This window comes from Thermobia domestica, chromosome 2 (genome assembly GCF_964235325.1).
Source record: "Thermobia domestica chromosome 2, izTheDome1.hap1.1, whole genome shotgun sequence".
Classification (NCBI taxonomy): Eukaryota; Metazoa; Arthropoda; class Insecta; order Zygentoma; family Lepismatidae; genus Thermobia; species Thermobia domestica.
The window spans coordinates 89173330-89197935 of record NC_137455.1 but is presented as its reverse complement, the minus strand read 5'-3'; the positions used below and the strand labels follow the sequence as shown (position 1 = coordinate 89197935).

Genomic DNA, 24606 nt, shown 5'->3' with positions numbered 1-24606 from the left:
TTAACTTTTAAACTAGCTGTTTAAATGTTTTGAAAAGATAAAAGTTTAGCATTCTTAATGCCGGCCGCATTTAGATACTAAGATCTATTATTAAACAAACAAACAAAAAAAAAAAAAAAAAAAAAAAACTTTAGCACGATAGATTTATAAATATGAAACTTATATACAAAAGAAATTAAGTTGTTCCTCTCAAAATATATCTCCGTGTGTAAATCAATATACTGAATTCAAGAGCCTGAACGTCTGGTTTACATCTTTAACAATTTGGAACACTTGTGATAGTGGAGTACGTTGTCCTTCGATGGGAAAATTGTTTATCAGTTACCTCTTTCACGTACAGGAGCACACGAAGCATTAAAAAACTGGAAGCTAATTCGAGTAACAACGTGAATTCGTTAGAATTAATCATTTTGCATAGGCTGATGTGTGGTTTCGTTGCATGAAGTGTGAGGTTAATAATTCAGCGTACCGCCACATTACTCATTTAGCATTACTGGGTCGCTAACATTTATCTACTGTTAAGCAAATTTCGCGAGTATTGATAAAAGCAGTAAGTTTCCATTTTATTTTGTGTGTCTTTAGGAGCATTTAACTCGAAACTGCAATAATATAAAGAGCTACCAGTATTGCACACACAAATGATTATTTAATATGCAAACAAATATTTTTTCATCACCAACCTCCTTAAACTATTTCACATACTATGCAACGTACTTTAATAATACAGATAGTACACACACACACACATATATATATATATATATATATATATAATATAGGATGATTCTTTTAAAACTCACTGATTTCATTTGGGTCTAGAATTTCTAACAAGTCCGATTTTCATGCGGTTTGTGACAAATGATCAAGGAAGGATGGGAGATTTATGGAACTGTGTGTGCTGTTTAAATTCATCTGGGGTAATATCGATCACGACTCAAGAAAAAACAGCAAATTTTCGCCAGTGTACCTTACAATTGGAATGGGGTTCTGGAGTTTTTAAGTGAAACTGCAGAATATCAAATAAGTGTTAGTCAGAATACAAATTAAGTGTTAGTAGTAACACGTATAAATCACATGTGTATAGCTATAGCCGGTTTCTTGCCACAAACGACGGAGAGATTTCTTGGGCGACCTAAGAAGACGATAACTGACATCTTCCACAACAGCCGCCTGCGGGGTCCGATGCGTCCCTTTCTCACTCAGAAGCGATCCTGTATCGTCCAATTTATTTACTAGCGACCACATTATGTTCCTGTCTGGGGCAGAACGTGAAGCAAATTTGTTTCTGAATGCCCTTTACAAAGCAACAACAAATTCCGTTCTGCAAAACCTTTAACTACAAACTAGTGCTGTTCCAAAGAATACACTATTCTCACTGTGCCCTGTTCATACTCACTCAGTAGCACAGCGAGAATAGTGTAGAATAGAGAATTGCAGCACAATTCCCAATACAGCGGCCCAGTTTCCTGCTTCTTAGTAACCTTGGTGAAGTTGCCATCTAACGAAAAAAAAAAAAAAAAAAAAAAAAACAAATCTCCATACTGCACCACACCTCGTTGCAGTTGTAAAGTTCACTGGCGAAAATTTGCTGTTTTTCTTGAGGTGTGATCGATATTAACCCGGATTAATTTAAACCAGTACACACATTCCAATAAATTTCCCATCCTCCCTTGATCATTTGCCACAAACTGCATGAAAATCGGACTTCAGGTAGAAATTCTAGACCCAAATGAAATCCATGTGTTTTAAAAGAATCACACTGGATATATATATATATATATATATATATATATATATATATATATATATATATATATATACACTCGATTTTTCTTAAGCGCTTATATAAGAGTGCTCCACTTCTGATTATTTTCCTTCAACAAGACGGTAATTGTCGAGCTTGTGGAACACATTAGCAGGTGAGTAATTTGTTATATCCTAATGTTCATTTTTTTAAAAATAAATGCTTCCTTGGGCACCACTCCTCAGGGATAAACATAGGCTTGAGTGCTTTTCTACAATAAGATATCGGCATTGTTTTCTATCGACAATGAAAATTTTACAACGATTACCAAAATTTAATCAGTACTTGTGGTCACTTGTGTTCCCAATAAAATTGTAAGTTACTCCTATTATGTTACTATAAACAATTAAAAATATATACAACGTTAGCACACTAACAACCTTACTAATGAATTTTTTATATGTACCTAGGTATATTTCAGGTTTACCAGCAAATATATTCTATATTAGAATCGTAGTTCTAATCATTGGCTATATTGAACACACATCGATTTACGTCTCTGCGAATAATTGGGACTACCATAAAATATAGAAGAATCCGTCTGCTGATAAACCTGAAATCTACATGCGAAAAGCGTAGTAGTAACGTGGTTAGTGTACTGACGTTGTACATATATTCTTAATTGTTGTATATAGTAAGATAATAGGAGTAAGCGCTGGGAACGCAAATGACCACAAGTACTGATCAAATTTTGGCAATCGTTGTATAAAATTTTCACTATTGATACAGAAACAATGGGAAGATCTTATTATAAATAGGACTCAAACTTGTGTTTGCCCCTGAGACGTGATGCGCGAGGGCAGCACTGGAAATGTTGAAAGAAAAATGACTGAGGAATATTAGTAGGCGAGTAATTCATTATTACTCTGGCACTCTGAAATTACTTATATTGAATTGAAGCATATAAGTCTATACATTCTTATCTACGGGCACTATCTACGAGTATTCTGAATACACATTAAGATACTTTTACAACCTATTCTTTGATTCAAAATAAGAAGCAGTTTCTTTGAAGTAGAAAGTTCTTTTCAACTACGCTAAATGAGATTTCAATTTAACAGTCTACGTTGAGCTCTCACCGGTAATAATAATAATAATAATAATAATAATAATAATAATAATAATAAAACTCCAACAACCTGCAGCAATTGCACGAACATTCATCAATTTTCTTTTCTTTTGAATAGTTAATTTATTGACATTTCATTATTTTAATGGAGCGGTTAACGAGTCCAGTTAAGTGCTTTACTTTTAATCAGCTATTTTGTAGGGTATTTTACATACACACTCATTTTGTAAAGGAACAAATGGAACTTAAATAAAAATAAAATCTGACCAAAGCAAAACTTTATTCACAGAGTGGTATGAATAAGTGTTTGCTTTGGTCACATTTTATTTTTACTTTATAGTACTCCCAAAGTTAGAATGGCCAGTATTCAAGGAATTGTAATATTTTTTACAAGCAAGTTATCCTCAAAATCACGGCCAGCATTTTTCTCCTCTAGAGGCTTTACCACTGGCATACTCAGGTAAGTATTCCTTTTGTTATGATCACTCAAACTTGACCCAACATATACTTCTTCTTTTTGCTAAGTGCAAGTTAACAAGTAATTACGTTAAATTTCAAGCTAAAGGATAGTGTAATTGAATCGTCTGTCGCCTTGGTTTAGTGTTATCTGCAAAGAACAAGCACTGAGGTGTAATTAGATTTTTCTAAGCTAATCAGAAACTCCGACTTCGTGAAATTCAAAGGGAAATGTTATGGTATTGAATGTGAAGCTTAGCAGCATCGCCAGAAGTTTAACATTTCGTATGGACTTTCCCAAAGTCAGTCCATGATGGGTGACTAAGAATCTTACAGACAAGTAGAATGGCACGGCAATATTGTCATTCTTGGATTACTTGTTGACTTACACGAAGAACATCGAGTTTATGGAATGTATGGGAAATTAGTTCTGGGTTTTTCTCTACATTCCCTGAACAGAACAATTCAATATAGTAGGAAAACCTATAACGATATCACTGGTTCTTTATCCTTAATATTGAGCCATTAAAACATCTTTATTTATCTGTTTTCACACTTTGTTTAATAATCATAAACGAGAAATGTACATTTTACTTTTACGCACTTTTTCTTCAAGATGTCTACCTCGTTTTTTACTGATTGAATCTATTTATTTTCGGTTGTCCTGACAACGACATCCAAAATCATATTATTTAAAAAACATTTGAATATCTTTTTTTTTATTGACATTATAACTAACTTATTTCTTTCTCTTTTTCTTCTTCTAATAGTAGAATCAGCTTAGTACATATTTAAAATACCTTACGGCCCAAGATTACAAGAAAATAATAATTACAAGTAGAAAATATACAACGTAGTGTTGTATATTATGGCGCTCGACGGACTTTTCTTTTTATTTATTTATTTATTCAATAAAAAGAAAACTCTGGACCGTTAACCTTAGGTACTTCTTATGTGCCCCTCGTACATACAAAATATACCATATCATAATACACATGCATTTTCTTATTTTTACATTAAAAACACTTATTAATTGTATTTCATCATAATAGTTGATTACAAGGCACATAAAAAAATTACGGTCACTTAATTTAAGGTCGTTAAGAGCCATAAAAAGGTTAATTGTTAACAAATTTAAATCATTGACTTTAGGCATAATAACTAAAGATGTTAATATATATGTATTCTAGGCAAATTAAAACTAAATCCGTAATAACATTTAATTTCGAAGTGGTTTGAAAAACGTATAAATTTTGATTTTCATTACTCGTAATTTTTTTTTCATGAAATACATGACATCAATTTTACACAATGGTCATTACTTCCATACGTTTACATTAAAAATATCTTTTGTTCTTTAACATTTATATTATTAGCATATAATTCGAATATAACAAGAACACAAAAGTAAGAATTGTTTAAATACAAATTCCTTATAGAAAACATAAATTATTAACTTCAATGTATATTCTCGCATTACAAAGATGCTTTCAAATATACTCTATAACATGAAGCATGAATAATGCGATTAATATTGCGTTTTGCAATCATAGGAGAACACATAAATAGTATGAAATACAAATATCAAATAAAATACATATAACTTCCATTTATTAATTCATACACTATACGATTATATTCGTATTAATAATGGGTATTTGTATCTAAAGTTTTTAAATCAGTTTCACAATCAGAAAATTGATTAGAAGTATTTAACGCTGACATGGGTTCAACCTCTTCCACATCAGCACAATCTAGTTTAAATTACATTGACTTGTAACTTCAGTTAAATTACACTGTATTCCACAATTTTGAGTACTTTCTGAGCGATTATGCACTGTTACGGCATTCGGATTTCTATTAATGTAATTTCCGCCATCTGTAAATCGATTTTGTGTAAACATGCGATGATTACTGTTCCTGTTGAAATTCCGGTTACTATTTCTAAAATTCCTGTTTTTATTTCTACGATTAGGTTGCGTCTGATTACCGGTAACATTGATCATTTGTTCTACTATTAAAACGATACGAATTAGACGTATTCTCAGTTTGTACATTTAAATTGCGAACCGGAGCATATTGTACGTGATTACGACCAGAATTACTTTGACCTCTATCCAGCCCTCTATTACCATTCTGCATTACAGATTGACTTTCATAATTTTGGACAAGCATAATCAAATGGTTAAAATTAACACACTGTGCGGACATTAATAATTGTTGTAATCTAAAAGGTAGTAAGATCCGAATAGAAGCAATGATCCGGGATTCTGGATGACTAGAATTTAATGATCTTAATTCGTTATATGTAGAAACCACGAATCCTTTTATGAAACTTAGGATTGAATGGTTTTGTTCTCAGTATGGCATTCCTATTTGCTATCATAAAATCGTTCTCGTAATTAGGTAGCAGAGCGTTCTTAGAATATGTACGGAGGCTATTCCTAATTGCCTTAAACCATGTTAGACAAGGCGGCAGTAATATATGTGGTAGTAACTTTAAAAATTGAGACTCGTCTACACCCATTAATTCGCATTCATCCACAAATTTTTCTAGGAACCCCCTCGCAGGTATATCTTCTGGTACACCACTAAATTTAGTAAGTGATTTTACTTCACTGAATCGCAAAGGTTTACCTGTATTAACCTTCAAATACCTGTGGTTACGTTTCTGCCTGGATGATTGCCTCGTTCTCCTTTCTCCTTCGGTACTATCTTCAGTACAGCTTGAAGATTCATTACATTCAAGAGTTGTTCTGGAATGACGACGACGTGTAGATTCCAAATCGATGGAAGTAGGGTGTACAGTATCCGTGTGCCCACCATTATGCACTGCACCTTCATGTATACACTTCTCTTTGATGAAATTCACTTCATCCTGCAACTGCTTAATTTGATTGGCGTGTTCATTTACCACAGTTTCTATAATATCTACAGAGTCTTGAACCTCGGTGCATCTCTGTACTATCTTTTCCATTTCTTCATCATAGCGTTCAAATTTGGCTACAATTTGCTGATTCATCTGATGTAATTGCTGTTGTATGCCATCATTACGTTGCTGCAATTGCTCTAATCTTTCGTCAAAATGTTGAGCTTGTTGATTCACCTTTTGGTCCAGTTTTTCAATTTGTTGATTCATTTTTTCAAACTGTTTATCACTACGTCGAGTTTGGTCCTGACCTTGGCCCTTAATTTGTCGTGATATCTCCTCACTTCGTCGATCTTGATCCCGAGCTTGATCCTTAATTTGTTGAGCTTGATCCCTAATTTGTCAGGATATTTCTCTTAAGACTTCTAACATGTCTGGAGAATTCATTACAATAGGAATATTGTCCATCGTTCCACTATCTGTAGCACTCATGATATTTCTATATATAATCTTGCCACTTCTCAAAATAGTACGATTAATATCAGGCTCAATGTTCATCGCTTTTACTGTACTTCTAAACGATTCAACCCACTCTCGGTGTTTCGGCACCAATTTATAACGATATCACTGGTTCTTTATCCTTAATATTGAACCATTAAAACATCTTTATTTATCTGTTTTCACACTTTGTTTAATAATCATAAACGAGAAATGTACATTTTAATTTTACGCACTTTTTCTTCAAGATGTCTACCTTGTTTTTTACTGATTGAATCTATTTATTTTCGGTTGTCCTGACAACGACATCCAAAATCATATTATTTAAAAACATTTGAATATTTTTTTTTTATTCACATTATAACTAACTTATTTCTTTCTCTTTTTCTTCTTCTAATAGTAGAATCAGCCTAGTACATATTTAAAATACCTTACGGCCCAAGATTACAAGAATATAATGATTTACAAGTAAAAAATATACAACGTACTGTTGTAAACCTATCACCTTCCGTGGAATTCAGTGTTACCCATTTTGCTCAAAAGGCGTACTAACAAGTGTTCTGGAACTTGCACAGCGTTCTCTTAATAGAATTTCGAATCGCAGTGACTGCAATCACGTATGCTAACTCATTCACAAAGTTACAGTATGTCTTTCGTGAAAACGCCCCATATACACATTCAGTAAATGACACTGCTTCAAGATCACGTTAATCCCATTTTGCTTAACATATTCGTGTCAAAATTGTTCGAGTTAACTGGAAGGTGTTCAACATACAATTCGTACCTGGCTCCTACAGAATTTAGTCTCTTTCGTCCCCTGAAACGATTCGGCTCAATGAAATCTGGGGAGATGTTGGTTTGGCTTTTGGCTGGAGGAAATAATGTGCGTTGCTTTTCTACCTCTCGTTGCATTTTATATTTTAACGAAACTATTCATATTTGAAAGGTTAGCTATCTAAACTATCTTCAACTAATCAGCTGTAAATAAAACTAGTACAATTTTTTTCTTTATATTCCTAAGGAAATGTCGAATATTTCGGATACCTTATCGAGTATCCGTTATCAAGGACCGTAGAGGCTTAAAAAATATGCAGCAGCAGAATCGCCACATGCTTAAAGCTTGAACTTAAGTGTAAGTCTTCGGTTTTTAGAGAGACAACGGATTTTCATAGCTAACTGTATTTTTGGAGAGCTATCCTGTGTATGCGTTCCCTCTTTTTTTGAATTGAGTTTAGTAGTGGAAATGACCCAACATCACTAAAAATTCACCAATTACACTTTATTTTTTGCAGGTGAGTATTTTAACCCACTTGACATATCTTCAGTTTCTCACATACATTCACTATAGAGTCCAAACGAAGTACAATGTTGCCATAACCTCGGTCTAGGAATTAATTCGTGCGGGTGGACAAGAGATGGCGCAACGAACGGAGCGACCCACAGTTCCGTGTATCCATACATGTGTTGCAAACCCCTGTCATCGCGTATCGTTCGTAGTATAGGGCAGTGGATTAAAGCGTCAACAACACCAGTTTGTAGTTAAGTGAACATGGCGCAATTTGTGCCTGATAAAGTGTTTTTGCGGGGTGTCCTGCTGCATTACTTTAACATGCAGAAAAGTGCGACTGAAAGTCATCGTATTTTGGTGGAAGTGTATGGTGACCATGCTCTAGCTGAGCGAACGTGTCAGAAGTGGTTTGCACGGTTTAGAAGTGGTGATTTCGGCTTGGCAGACCAAGAGCGAGCTGGACAGCCAAAAAAATTTCAAGACGAAGAATTGACAGCATTGCTCGAGCAGGATTCGTGTCAAACGCAAAAACAACTTGCAGCAGCATTAGGCGTTGATCAAACAACAGTCTCCAAACGCTTGAAAGCCATGGGAATGATTCAAAAGATGTCACATTGGGTTCCACATGAAAGACAGAGACGTTGAAAGACGAAAAAACATTTGCGAATTGCTGCTTCAACGACAGAGCAGAAAGGGGTTTCTGCATCGAATTATTACGGGTGATGAGAAATGGATCCATTACGAGAACCCTAAACGAAAAAAGGCCTGGGTGAAACCAGGTGAACCAGGTCCATCACAACCAAAACGAGATATTCACTGTGCAAAGGTTATGCTGTACATATGGTGGGATATGAAAGGTGTGGTGTACTATGAGCTGCTGCAACCGGGTGAAACTATGAATGGAGAACGTTATCGACGACAATTAATGCGTTTGAAGCAAGCTCTGGCCATAACACGACCAGAATGGGAGAACAGACATGATAAACTTATTGTTCAACATGATAACGCTCGCCCACATGTCGCAAAACCGGTCAAAACCTATTTAGAAAATGTCGGATGGGAAGTTTTACCCCACCCGCCGTATTCACCAGACGTTGCTCCTTCGGACTACTACTTGTTCGATTGCATGAACAACGATTTGATTGGACAGCGGTTTACTTCTTCAGAAGATATCGAAACATGGGTCTCTGACTGGATCGCTTCTAAGGATGAGGACTTCTTTCGCCACGGAATCCGTACATTGCCTGACAGATGGGCGAAAGTGGTGGCTAGCGATGGACAATATTTTTCTTAAGGTATTTATGTATTTTGTGTTTGTACTACAGCTTCAATGTGTGCGTACCAACCGCACGAATTAATTCCTAGACCAAATAATAGGTATTCCATTCAGTCTTTTAGTCATTACAACCAGCTGTAGTGTAAAATTATATGGGCCATCATTAGAAAACCCTGTAGAGGCGATTATGCTATAAATTATATTTGCATATGATACCACTAGTTTTTTAACATCTTCGAGATTACTCAAGTTGATTTCATACTATATATTACAAAAAATATATATTGAATTTAACTTAATAAAAAGTTTTATCTTCGACTATTTGCACTGATTTTGTTTTGGAATAATTTACGAGGCGCATGTCAATATATATATATATATATATATATATATATATATATATATACGTACCTTAACTATTTTTTGACGTACATGTCATTCACCTCCAAACATTTCTGGTAGCGTGGCACAATCTTCCGTATACATTTTGAGTGAAAATGTTTTGCCTGAGAGTGCAGCTAGTCCAGAACTGATGTCTTAAGCACTTGTGGTACTCCTTCTAAGTTACAGATTCGGAAACAAGACGGTGTGCCCTCATAAGAATGTGTTCCGATGTATTTTCTTACAACTAATGTTACCTGTAGATTCCGGAGAACGTTCGTTTACAGATGCATCATTTTTTTTTACTTTAAACTTTCTGGCAATAAATCCCTTTCACAAAATATAAAAAGCAGAAGAATAAATAATTGTAGTTTTATATCTTTAGATTATTTTGTGATTTAAAATTGCACAAAATTATTTTTCAAAATTATTTAATAGTCTTGTTTTAAGACAATACACTATATATCTTCACTTACTTTCTTCTTCTTTAAACTTAATTACAAAAAATTTTGAGATTATTTATGTCAGAAAATAATTTTACAATATAAACATGAGGTACTTAACAAATAGTAAACTTAAACCCAACAGTGTAGATATACATAACGTCGGCATATTGACATTAACATTGAAATAAAATGAACAAAGCAGTAGAAAACCTAAACCCAACAGCGCAGATAGACATAACGTCAGCATATTGAATAAACATAAACCAAACATTCTACCGTCAACATTGAAATAAAATGAACAACGCTGAAACGGTCCGTCACAGGTTGCGACGGGCTTCAGAAAAAAAAATTGTAGTGAACAATAAGAAAATACAATTTTTTACATACACAGATTTATATAATACTGCTCTGGTAGTTCATTTTTACATTCTGGAGGGTAACGGCTCAAAACATCTGCTATGACGTTATCTTTTCCAGCAATGCGTTCGAACACCAAATCGAATCTTTGTAACTTTAAAATCAGTCTGGTAGTCCTAGGTTCTAGGTGCTTCAACGTAAATGCATGGGTTGCCGCAGCGTTATCACAATGGACAATAGTCCTTCGTCCTAAAAGATAACTTTGAAAATGTTCACAAAGATACAGAATAGCTGACAGTTCTAATTGAAACACAAGTAATTATATCTCACAAGTAATGTAAATAATCTCTGTTTAGTTTCCTCATCTATATCAGTTCTGTCATAAATAAAAGTTCGTAATTCATCTTCAGAGATACTAGGTTCTGGTGGAACTTCTTTATCTAAATTGTCAGAGATTTCACTTCTTTCTAACTTATCCATATTATCAGTGTGAGTTACCACAGAGAGGCAGACACAAGCTGGTTTATTTAAAGTCAGAATAATCGAATTTCCTTTGCTATCAGTCAGACTTAAATATTGCTTCTCTATATTTAACACGGCATGAAATTTCTGTAGAAATGGACTCCCAAATAATGTCTGGACGCATCGACTTCACTACAAATACAGGGACTTCAAATAAATGGTTATTAATATTAAAAGTTAGTAATTCTCTGCCCTTAACTGGAAAGTTTTCTTTTCCGGCAAATGCTTTCAATGTAATTTGTCCATATGGCTTTAGTTTCGCAGATGGGAATTTTTGTTGAATCTGTTTCCAAATTCGATCACTGATTAAATTTAACTCAGCTCCAGAATCAATAATAGCAGTAAGGTTTAGTGTTCCTAAACTGCAGGAAATAGAAGGGGAAGGATAACAATATTCATCTTTAGTAATAAGAGATTCGTTATCCAACTCGTCTATAACGAAAGAAACTATATTTTAAGTTAGTTTCGGTATCGTCCAGCTTATCAGAATTACTATCACAGGATCTCGCAATATTATACTTTTGCATTAATTCTTTCCGTTTCTCATCTGAACAGTGATACAACTTTAAATTCTTAAACTTGTGGGTTCCGAGGTTTTCTCCTGTTAGAGTTCTTAAAACTGCACAATTTTTCAATATCCTGACTATAAGATAAGGTCCAACATATGTATTGGCATATTTATGCCTGCGATGTATATTAGCAACTGATGGAGTATGTGTTTTTATCATCACCAGATCGTTTTCATGTAACTGAGTTTGACGCGGATCCAGGGGTGGATGTTCTTTTCTAGAATTAATCTCAATTAACAACTGTTTATTTTGGGGCTCCATTTTTGATAACTCCTGAGGCCAAGGAAAATTTCTTTTAAAGGAATCGGTTGCCGAATATGAGAGAAATAACTCGGATGGACTCCGATTAATCGCTGAACACAGAGAATTATTCAAAAGATCCTGAACTTCGTTAATTGATTTACTCCACTTAGTGTGATTATTCTCGTATTTCAGGCGTAAAAGACGATTTAATTCATGATGTCTCCGCTCTACTAATCCATTCGCATGTGGAGAATAGGCAGAAGTTGTATAAGGCTGAATATTATGCGTTTTGCAGAATTCTCTAAATGTTTTCGAAGTAAATTGACTCCCTTTGTCTGTAATGATATCGCGTGGATACGGAAAATTATGAAAGTAAGCTCTCTCTAATACTTGAATTATTTCTCTAGTATTACCTTTTCTTAACGGATAGAAACTTATAAATCGAGTATATACGTCAATGATTGAAAGTATATAATAATAACCATAACTATCAGGAAGTTTACCCACTAAATCTATACAAAGTTTTTCATGGGGTTTCTCTGCATCGATATGGTAATTTTCGCTCATTATCGTTCGGTTTCTAAATTTGGTATGAGCACACTTTAAACAGTCATTTATACAAGAGGTAATATCTCTTTTCTGTCCTCGCCAGAAGAAAATTGACCTAGTAAAAGCAAAACATTTTTTTACACCAAAATGACCGCGTTCATGAATTTTGGTTACAACCTCTTTAGCCAAGAATTTCGGTATCACCAATAACCAACGAGACGTTTTGCCGTCTTTTACAAAAACCAAGTCTTCAACTACAGTAATATTGTTAATATTTTGGTTGTTTTCTAGTAAATCAATTAATTTCTTACAATAAGTGTCTTGCTTTTGATGTTCAAAATTTTGTCTGCTGAAATAATCTCATTTTCTTCCTGGAATACAAAATTTAGTGATTTAGGTTCTGTTTCCAAAGAAGGGCAAAGTCCGGTATCATCGCAACCCTCTCCCCCTTCTAGATTGAGTTGCGAGACTCGTTTCCCATTATAGTTTCATTAGGTGAAAAAGCCAAGTTAACTTCTCGAGTAATTACTAAGGTGGCAGTATCTGTTTGTGTCTCAGCAGTTCTTTGGTTTCGTCGATTTCGTATAAAAGGTCTTCTCCTTCCATACCATATCCCTGATCCACCCGGGACTTTATCATTATTTCTACCATAAGACTGGGGATTATTTCGTATATTCCAACTAGAAGTATTAAATGTTTGGATTGCGTTTTCATTTTGGTCAGTCTGCTGATTCACCCGCGCAAGCCGTACATAAGGTTTCCCGTTATTATTAGATTGGTTTCTAGCAGGATTGTTTTCACCAGAACTAATACTTGCAAGTCTCAATAGTAAATCCTCTACAGAAGTAACTGGAACAACTCTCAGCAAACGGGATTCCTCTCGTGGTAGACACGTTAAAAGCAGATCAACCAGTTCTTTCTCGCTGTATTCTTCTGCCACGCTGTTATATCTCTCTACCAAATGCCACGCAAACTCCATTACTGACGGATACTTTGACCTGTCATACCTGGTGAAAAGCAATTGACGCTTTTGCTCACGGTCCAGCACCGGTGACATGTATTGAGCCTTGAAGTGTTTTACAAAATCCTCGTATGTCAAGATGTCTTTGGAGATACTACGAAACCAACCACTAGCGGCAAGCATTAAACACTGAGGTACTAAAACAACCTTGTCTTTATTGGATAAATTAAAAATTTTAGAATACCTTTCGAACTCATCAAAATTTTCTGGCAGTACCAGGGGTCAATTGACCTCCAAAACGAGGAAAACTCTGTATATCTTTTGGTTTTAACGTGTTTCCTTTAATCTGTAGTTCCTTCGGTAAGACACTAATTCTGTTTATATTAGGGTTAATACGATCAACGTCATTACTATCGTAGTTATTAACAGGTAATGTCGAAATACAAGGTGATATACTACTAACAGTAGTCACTGTTGAAGTTGTGGTGGTAAAATTTGTAGTCAACGTAGGAATGTGAATTTCGCCTATGTTAAATGGCAGTGATCGTGTTATTTCACAACTTCGACCGACAGTTCCCTCACGCAATTTAACCATTTCAATTTTTAATTCGGTATATTTCATATTAAGATCGGTATATTTCTTTTCGCCATCTATCGCGAATTTACGTAAATTACCTTTCGTAATTGTATTTTCATCTTGTAATGCTTGTAAATCTCTCCGTATTTCAGAGTACTGTTTTCTGTCTTCAACAGCATTTTCCTTTAGCTGTGTTATTTCTACTTCTTGCAGTCTAACTACCGAACTAACAGCCTCAATCTTTTCTTCCATTCGAGTAGTTTCCGTTTTTAAATCTTTGTGCCACTCTTCCCGGATTGTTCTAAACTCTTCTTTCATCTCCGATCTAATAGCTGCTTGCTCATGTTTCATGTCCATAAACATGTTTTCCATTCTACATAATTTCGACAATATTATTTTTAATGTGCTTTCCTGTGTTTCCCCTGATGACGTACTATCACTATTATTACTATCACTATCCCAACTACGTTTTCATTAGCACCAATCATGTTTGTTTCTGATCGAGATGTATTGACGTTAATAGGGCTATTCAAATTGCTTGACGCGTTACTCCCAGACAAACGCAGGATGGGCACATTTTCGAGTGCACTATTTTCATTTCTGCACTGTGGACATAGCCATTCCACTTCACTCTGACTTAAAGTATCAAAATCCTCGTTAGGTATATTCATGCAGTCGAAATGATACCAAGACTCACAGCGACTACACATTATAGAATTTACAGTTTCTTCACTTGATAAACTAGAACTCGACGCGCAACACGCGTACTCACTATTCTGCCTATTAGCACTAGAAAGTTTATCACTTCTCAATGCCATTTCTGTTTTCATAAAATACCCCGGAATCCTAAGTAAACACTAGTGTAGTATTCAGTTAGTTAGAACTTAAACACTTCGACGACAATAGAACTCCCGTCTTAGTTTCTTAATCACAAAGTTGTCGCCAAATCAACCTGAAAAGTATCCTGTCACGGTCGCCATTTTGTGGTACTAATTCTAAGTTACAGATTCGGAAACAAGACGGTGTGCCCTCATAAGAATGTGTTCCGATGTATTTTCTTACAACTAATGTTACCTGTAGATTCCGGAGAACGTTCGTTTACAGATGCATCATTTTTTTTACTTTAAACTTTCTGGCAAAAAATCCCTTTCACAAAATATAAAAAACAGAAGAATAAATAATTGTAGTTTTATATCTTTAGATTATTTTGTGATTTAAAATTGCACAAAATTATTTTTCAAAATTATTTAATAGTCTTGTTTTAAGACAATACACTGTATATCTTCACTTACTTTCTTCTTCTTTAAACTTAATTACAAAAAAATTTCAAAGATTATTTATGTCAGAAAATAATTTTACAATATAAACATGAGGTACTTAACAAATAGTAAACTTAAACCCAACAGTGTAGATATACATAACGTCGGCATATTGACATTAACATTGAAATAAAATGAACAAAGCAGTAGAAAACCTAAACCCAACAGCGCAGATAGACATAACGTCAGCATATTGAATAAACATAAACCAAACATTCAACCGTCAACATTGAAATAAAATGAACAACGCTGAAACGGTCCGTTACACACTTCACTTTCGTTGAAACACTTCGATGCAAGCCACTAAGCCACTTTTTCAGTTGAAGAGAAAGGAAGAAATCGCTGGGGGCAAGCAAGGTCGGGGTTGTAAGAGGAATGGTTAAATAGTTCCCGTCGAAATCTCTGAATTGTCTCAACAGTAAGACCAGCTGTGTGGAGGAGGGTGTTAACGATGGATCAGAGTAGTTGCAAAGTGTAGAATTCCTCTCTGCCTATTTTGGAGCGCACGTAACAGATTGTTCAGTGTTTGGCAATACAAACCTACTGTAATTATTCGTCCTGGTTTTAAGGATTCCACAAGGATAACATCTTTTGGTCCCAAAATACGGATACCATGATTTTGTAAACTGATGGTGTCCGTTGCAATTTCTCCACCAGAGTGCCGCCATTGCATTGACTGCTGCTTTGACTCTCCAGTGGCGTACGATATCCAGTTTCATACTCCGTCATTATGTGAGAAAAGAGATTATCCTCTCTCCAGCCCGCCAAAAAAATCATGTGAAGCTGTAATTCTTTGCTCTTTGTGAGCGTTAGTATTTTTTGGCACATAGTTTGTGATAACCAGCTTATCAGTCACAATTCGATAGACTGTTTTCGCAGACACTTCTGGAAACTCTTTAGCGACTTCAGTTATTGGGAACCGGCGATTGAATTGCATTTTCTTGTTAATGCGTTCCACCAGATCCTCCATCTAAAGAGTAGGCCTTTCGCTAGGCTCATCGTAATATGGATAATTGAAAGCCATTCCCGAAACTCTTTACTGTCAGTCCTCAAATGGCATACAATTCCCAATGGATGTCAACTGCATTGTGTGCTTTCGCGTTCGAAATCGTATGACAGATCTCACTTCACAATTTGCGGGATTTTGTATTACGGCAGCCATTTCACCTTACTGCTGCTCACACGTACGCAACTCCACTCGGACGATTCTATATTCGTTGCAAGCACAAGATACTAGGGAATGTTCAATTTCATCAGTGCTACCATCCCCGCGTAAAAAACTATCGGACCGTTTTTTTCTTTTTGCCGTGCACCTCGTAGATAGATGACTATCGGATTTCTAACAGTTAACACAACTTTGGACAGAATATTTATATTAACAAATACAAAAGTAGTACTACGCCTAAAGAAAAAATGAAATCTTTCAGTTTTACGTCCCACGGTTATGCCGGTTAGGCTAAAGGAGACGGTGATGATTAGTAATGAATGAAATGGTGGAATGAAGAAAGTGGGAGGAAATGGGAGAACCCCGAGAAAACCCACGCACACGGTGTTTGTCCACCACAAAGTTCACTTGGCGGGGGCTGGGATCGAACCCGGGACCCCAAGCACCAGAGGTGAACGCTCTACCACTGAGCCACCGCAGCCCCCTACGCCTAAAGAAATACCCATGTAATTATACAGGGTGTTTCAAAACAACACCGACAACGTTTGGGAGGTGATTCCTGACACCAAGATAAGACAAAAATTATAGACCAACTTGGGTGCACAAATGCTTCCTTTCGGAGTTATAGGCTGCCGAAAACTTGAAAAAATAAACTTTAAAGGTCCATAGCTCCAAAACTATGGTGCCTATCGTAGTCGGTTCAAGACCACTTAGGAACTAGTATGTGCCCTATCCAAAAATACATGTTTCAGAATCCTAAGGTACTCACGAAGCAATTTTTATAGAGGGAGTTTAGTTACGGGTACATAATTTGAAATACTCTCCAACTACCTCTTTAAAAAAATATTGCAAAAGTACCACAGGATTCTGAAACTTGGATATTTGGATAGGGCACATATTAATTCCTAAGTGAAGTCTTGAACTGATTATGGTAGGTCCCGTAGTTTTGGAGCTATAGACCTTTAAAGTTCATTTTTTCATGTTTTCGGCAGCCTATAATTCCGAAAGGAAGCATTTGTGCATCCAAGTTGGTCTATACTTTTTGTCTTATTTTGGTGTCAGGAATCATCTCCAAAACGTTGTCGGTGTTGTTTTGAAACATACTGCATAAGCGTTTAAGACCATGTAGGAGTATTGGAAATGGGCATATAGTGACCCTTGGGGAAATGCTATGAAATGTGTTGATTCAAGAAGAAGAATAGCGTTTACTTCACTTGTTTACGAATTCGTATTTGGGAAATAAGGATTGTGATTAAGATTATTTAGAAGATTTAAAGATGAAAGATTACGGAAGACATTGTTAATGTATAAGGAAAACTATCCGAATTATATATGGACGATCTGCTTGTAATGATTGCACAAAATAATCATTGTGTTTACCCTAGTGACGATACGTGGTACCCCGTTAGGAGTATTTGATTTTTATATTTTAACTAATCACAACATACCAGTGGTGGCTCGTGGACTTTAAAAGAGATAGGGTACATCCAAAGTATCTATATTTCAGGGTAATGATAGAGGTCATGTTTAAACAAAGGTGTACTAAAGTTCGAAATGCGTTTACCATGGTTTTCCCCATGGACAATATCTTCAGAGCACTTAGCTTCTCGTTGCTCATGAAATTGCGAGAGAATATTTTTATTCTATTCAGTGTAGAGAAGAAGCGTTCGATTTCCATAGTCCTAACTGAAATATGTTACAATTCTTTTTAATATCACACGCTTTGAGAACGGTCGCAACATATTGTTATAATAGTAAAATTCTAGAAGGGGCGTAGCACTAGAGGTACAAATTCGTGATTTTACAATACTTCTAATTCAGTTCACAATTTCGAACTATTTATTCTCGCATACAGTTTCAAAATTGTCTGAGATTAACTCTGAGTTCATGAAACTTGTCGACAAAAAGTAATTTTGAAGCACACAAATGACTTAAAAACTAAAATCTTATCAGTAACACTCATCTTTCAATAATATGTTAATAAAACATAATCTAGTCACATCACAAAACTTCTAGAGGTGCCAACCCATCGCTGTTAGTATTTCTATGTTAAATTTTTAATCTTTTCTTCAACGGCTCATCTCAAGGCACGTTCTTTCCATACAGTTTTGCTAACATTATCTATAGCATTAAGATAATGGATGACAGATTCACTGATTTTTTTTTTCTTTTTCGTAGAACCCAAGAAAATACCAAAATGCGGCATGCGCTTGTGATGGAAGCCAGCCAGTTTATATAAACAGATCTTCTAATATTCACACAAACTCGTTGCTTCAATACAAGATTTATGTCACTTATTTCGGTGTATTATATCTTGCTTAAACATAGTGTTAACTATACGATGTTGAATGTACCATATTGAGCCGTTCTGGAAGAACATATGGTCACCCTGCCCACACGTTTAAACAGTTGCTGGTGGTGCCCTTGTGCCATTCCGTGTGGATACCATTCCTTCCAAATTTGGCTTCATCTGTAAACAAAATGGAGGAGATAAAACCTACAGTATTAAGGATCAAATGTAGGAACTGACGACAAAAGTCCATCCTGGGACGAAAATTCGCTGCACATAGATCTTGCGCCTGTTGTAAGTGATAGGTGTAACAAGAGTTCGCATGTAAGATCAACACTCTCCAATTGCTGACATTATAACGATGGGCAAGTTCACTGCAACTCACACTAGGGTCATTGTTCACATGTAGAATACGCTCTTACACATGATGGGTACGCTCCTCCTCATTCTTGGCTGGGTGAAACGTACCCGTTTCACACAAACGGTGATATAAGCAGGGCTGTAGTCGAGGGTACACGGCGGTACACGCCGCATACCCTCTGCTTAATCATAGTCATGAGAGTGTACCTTCTACTTCAAAGTGTACAGTTTCGTTTATATTTATTTAATCGGGCCATAACTCCAATGATAGAGTGACTATATCACCATTTTCCTCTTATATTCTTAGCAGGTGTTTAAATATACGAGTCATGAAAAAATCCGGCTCGATTTTTTTCTGTTCCTTCTCGGAGGAGGTTCCTTCTTCATACCTACATCCATTTATGTTATTAATGCTGTGGTTTAGGCAAGGAGTGTCATCAAGAAAATAGCACGAAATGCTTTTACGGTATAAAACAGTCATGTATTCTTTATATTATTAATACATACAATTTACATTTGTTCATGAAAAAAGACCTTCAATGTCTCTTATAACAATGATAGATGATCACAAATCAGCGTGTACTCTCTGAAAATTTTAGGACTACAGCACTGGATATAAGGATACAAAAGTTGTGTGATGCGGTTGTCGTCTAGTGAGATTTTTTTTTTTCGTGGTATAACCGTGCTGCTCCTAAGCCATTTCCCTCTGCTTGTCCATAAACGAAAACTCACTACACACACTACGGTCGTTACGTCAAAAGACACAACGCACTTGTACCCATTCACTGCACAAATTACTTTGACAGGCAATGTAGGTATGTTCCTCGCTAGTGCCGTCTGTTGTTAGCAAAGCGGGTCTTTTCGGTACGAACTCTATGCATAGGCGTAACCTGGAAACCTCTCAAGGCAAGACAACTGACAAGGATAGATAATTTTGAACCCGAGTAATAAAGATCAAAAGCTTGCTTTCTTTGTCGAGTTTGTGTCGGAAATTTACAAAGCAAAATATACACATAAGTAATCAGAAGTTTATACAAAAAACTGAAAACTAAAACACCAATGATTTCAGTATTTAAGCTCTCATTTTAATCTTAATTATTTCAATATTCTCTTGTACTGATTGGAATCATCAAATAAGTTTCGTTGTTATGGAACATCAATTAATTGATAGACGAGAAATGAGAGAGACTAAAACAAAAATACACATATCTAGGAGTATTTTTTTCTGCTTTCCAACCTAATTTTTTTTAAAATACAACTGAGATACTGCCAGGTTGTCGACTCTCTATTTGATATAGTATTTTCTTCCCTTTCGCTTCTTTAAATGCAGCAATTACTTCTAGAACATTGTAATCTTTCCTAGTACTAAGGTTATACACCTTCAAATCATACAAATTGGATTCCAGAAGAATGTATCCTATCGCTAAATCCATGATATGGATATAATCTTGAACTCCTAGAAAGTTCGAATAGTACAATTACAATTAAAGAGTATGCAATTGAAAGAAGGGGAGAATATTTAAAGGCAACATAAGAATGGAACAAATAGCTATAACACTGAATAGCTTTTCTTTCAGACATAACACAAAACCAACCAAAACTAACATAACTAACTAACCAAAACTAACTAACATAACCAAAACTAACTTAATTTACGTCATATTGTGGAAATCTTGGGTTCATTATTTGCAACTTGTGGTTCAAAGCGTTTATTTCCATTTATTATTTTAAAGCTATTGAAAACAATATAAGAACATATCCGATTTATAAAATACCCAGAAAAAGGTGCCTTATTACACTGCTGTTCGGTTCTGTCAGTACTCGTAATAGTACCGCGAATACAGATGCAAGAGTTCGAAAAAAAAAACTGTTTAAAAATTGTTTTTCATTACTTTTTTTTGCCTTTTTTTGTTTTAATATTTCATTGTCAGTGGACAATGAGAATGAAATACGTAAATACCTAACCACTGCATTTTGAGAAAAAAAAATCAAGAATCAAAGAAAATCGGTCATTCGATACAAAAAAATAAAAAAAAAAAAGTGCAAATCTGTGGACGTAGTGGGTTTTCTAATTTTAATGAATTGTTTCTGGAGCTATCGTATTTAACGTGCAACGTCAAACATGTTTTAATCAAAAGTTTAATGCTTATAGGTATAACTGTCCTGAAAATGTAGTAGATTTCGTGGAACAAAATGTTCATTAAAAATTTATGAATAAACTAACGCTTCATTATAAATATATATAATATTTAATGAAGCCGTTAAAATTCGAGGGAAGAAAGTTTGAAACGCTATCCATAAGTTGCTTATTTCAAACATTGTGATACGATATAACAACAAAGAAAGAAGGAATTCTGCGAATAATGTAGCTTTATTTGAGAGTAAAACTACACAAAACAGTTGTTTATGGCTTCAATTTTGTAAACTGAATTTATATGAGGTTCTACCTAGATAGTAAAATATCTGAAGCTCAGGATAAAATAGAGATTTTATACCAAAATAAAAATACTTTTCTATTTGTTGCTTGGTTTATGATACTTTTTCTTTGCCTGCCAGTTTGCATTTAGAAACCAGTAAAACACATATATCAAGATGTATAGTATAACGTCCACTCACTTCATAACATGATTAGTTAACTAAAATGACATCCGTGATATGGTGGGTTGCATGACTTGGCTGGCAACCACTGCATCACCAGTTCGAAAACCAATTAAGATAGCCAACCTACACTATAGGACTCACAAGTACAGAATATTCTAAACGCATTTTCTTAATTGTGAAATCCACTACTGGAAAACAAAAGTGGTACCCGAATAAGAAAGTCACGAAAAGCCAAAGTTTCCTTTTAAAACAATTTTTTTTTTTTTTTTAATGGGGAACAATTCTCCATCCTCCAAAAACTGTGTTCTTTTGCAATTCTAACCGCGAGAAAGCGGTTTGCGCAACACTCAGATAGTGAAGCCAACAAACATATATAAGGTGTGAGCAAATAATCCTATGTCTCGTCGACGATACAAGGCGCAATATAAATAGAGGACTGCGTTCAACGGGGCCGCATTTTCGACTACGGAATAATAAGTGTATGGAAGCAATGGATAGAAGAGACGATCGGACAGTAGACCATGCAATATGACCACACCATCTTATCTCCATGGCCGTGACGGACTGTACAGTGTTAGCTCAACACCGGAGTACAATTGTCTGCTGAACACTGGAATGGAAGCACGCATGCCTTTGCATCGACTTCCTTTGACCCAGAATCCTGCCTCAGACTACAATGGGTGCATGAACGTCGGTGGTATGCTGAACGGCATAATTTTAGACGAGTTTCGCTTGAACCTGTCTACTGATGGTCGCACATGCGTTAAACGCTATTGTGGAGAGTAATATGCCAGTGTACATTGCCCAACGTCATGTATAATAGTGTGGACGTGTTGTAGCAGTCACTAGATACAACATGCGTTTTTGCTGCCACTCATTGAGGCCTACATCACCAGTGAACTCTACATAAAGGAAATTGTAAAGGCCGAGGTCATACCTATCCTTCCAGGTAACTTCGGATGCCATATTCCAGCAAGACAATGTCCGGTCACACATATATCCGGGCATATACAGGTCTTTGCATGTAAGAAGTAGGGTCCCCACTCTCTTTCCCAAAATAATTTCCAGGACTTCGATACAGGAAGGTATAGCATGATTGCAACTGTAGGTTCAAAACTCACAATAGTGAAATGATAAGTACAGTAGCTTACGCAGTGAATATTAATGCAAGTACATATTAATACATAATAATTAAATACACAAACCGGAGTGTAATTGGCTGTTTTTTTTTTTCTCCCAACTCCCCTTATAGCCACCCGATCCACTCACATCTAACACATGTATTTTCATTTTGTCCACATGACATTTTAATTGTGCACCGAACAAATTCACAAATAATAAAAATATATTTTTCGTACATAGTATCATCATTGCGTGACAGTGTGACAGATATAATTAGGGGGAAAACGGAATTATATTACAAGTTTTTCAACTGAGTATGGAGTTGTGTGATTTCCTCATCTATAGGCATAATATCTTTCTTCTTTAGCGAAGCTGGTCGACGGATAGCATTTGACTTTGTCAATAAAGTATAGCAAGACTTCTTAAAAGAAAGAAAGTTTCCAGGTTAGCAGGTCTTCGAACGGGAAGTAAGGGCACGGAAAAATGATACAAGGAACGTACATATTGTTATGTGAGAGTACCTAGAATACATCGAATGCTTTTCCTAACAATGTTGTATTGTCTATTGTATATGGTAAGGGCGACAGTGAAACTAAGTTTAAGTAAACTGGAAGTACACTAAGACTAAGTGAACTGGCAAAGTTGCCTTTTCCCTTAGCATAGAATATTTTACCAGCGTGAAGCACAAAGCCTAATGCAGTTGGAAAAATCCATCATTTTAGATTGAATATCACCTGTTTCCAACAATTTTCTCTTTTCTCGTATCTTTTGCTCGTATCGGATTTGGCCCATGACCCCGAACTTGTAATACACCAGGTATAAGATGCGCAGTTATTTTCCTTGTCTCAACTGCTGCAAACTTGTTTGAAGATCTCAAAAAGTTCAACTTTTTTTTCTTTTCAACACTTAGTACAAGATCACGCTCCCATTGACGCTCGTAAGTATTAAATAATTAGTTTTAATTTGTTGAATGATCTTTCATAGCTAGCAATGAAAAGAGCATTTTTTTTTTTTTTTTAAGGCGTTCCGTAGAATAAGGAACATACCTTCATTTCATGCTGCGCAATGAACTAGAGAAGCTCTTCAGATGTCATAATTTTTGCAGTGTAAGTTAAGAATATCGATTTCAAGTCCAAACTTTATCCATTGAAGCTTCGTTCTGAACACTACATTTTTTTTTTGGGGGGGGGGGGGCTTGAAATAGATCTTTCAAAATGGAATCAAATCTGAAAGCAATTTCAGTAAGGCTAGGAAATTACCGACGTTGTAGCCATCGTGTTGTCTATTTTCCTTCAACGTTTCCTCGTTGAGCGATTGTTTGTAGGTGCAAAAAAACTTTTCGCCCAGGCGTCTTATTTCTGTTGCTAACAGTTCTTATTCTGTGTTCTTGTCGAACTCAAGAAGTCCAATGCTATACTATTCAACCATTTGGGCATCATAGCTCTAAACTGCAAATTAGTAGCTTGGTACTTGTACTCGTGGCTGTACTCGATGCCACGACTTCCACAAATGTCTAGTTCACCTGCAGTCTTTTTCACATCCCACTCAATTAACTTCACATTTTGTGACTCATTTGAAAAATGAAATCTTTAAGTTTTACGTCCCACAATTATGCCGGCTAGGCTAAAGGAGACGGTGATGATGAGAAATGAATGAAATGGTTGAATAAAGAAGGTGAGAGGAAAAAGGAACCAGGCGGTTAGCGTACGCACCTTTGGCATGGGAAACCCGGATTCGATTCCCGGCGGGAGAGCATGTGGTTCGGATTCCACGTTAATCAGTAGGTCCATGTCTCATATAGCCTCACTGCTGAAAGGGACGCTAAACTCAAAATGAAAATAAATGAAGGACACAGGAGAATCCAGAGAAAACCCATCCACACGG

At 35.7% G+C, this 24606-nt stretch overlaps 1 long non-coding RNA gene across 1 annotated transcript in view; it reads right to left on the bottom strand.

Moving 5' to 3' along the window:
- The window catches only part of LOC145674010 (uncharacterized), a 32309-nt gene that overhangs the window by 1955 nt on the left and 5748 nt on the right, over nt 1-24606 (bottom strand). Inside the window, exon 2 of the long non-coding RNA XR_014128872.1 lies at nt 9672-9971. This is a non-coding gene — a long non-coding RNA (uncharacterized LOC145674010). The remainder of the gene's footprint in view (nt 1-9671; nt 9972-24606) is intronic.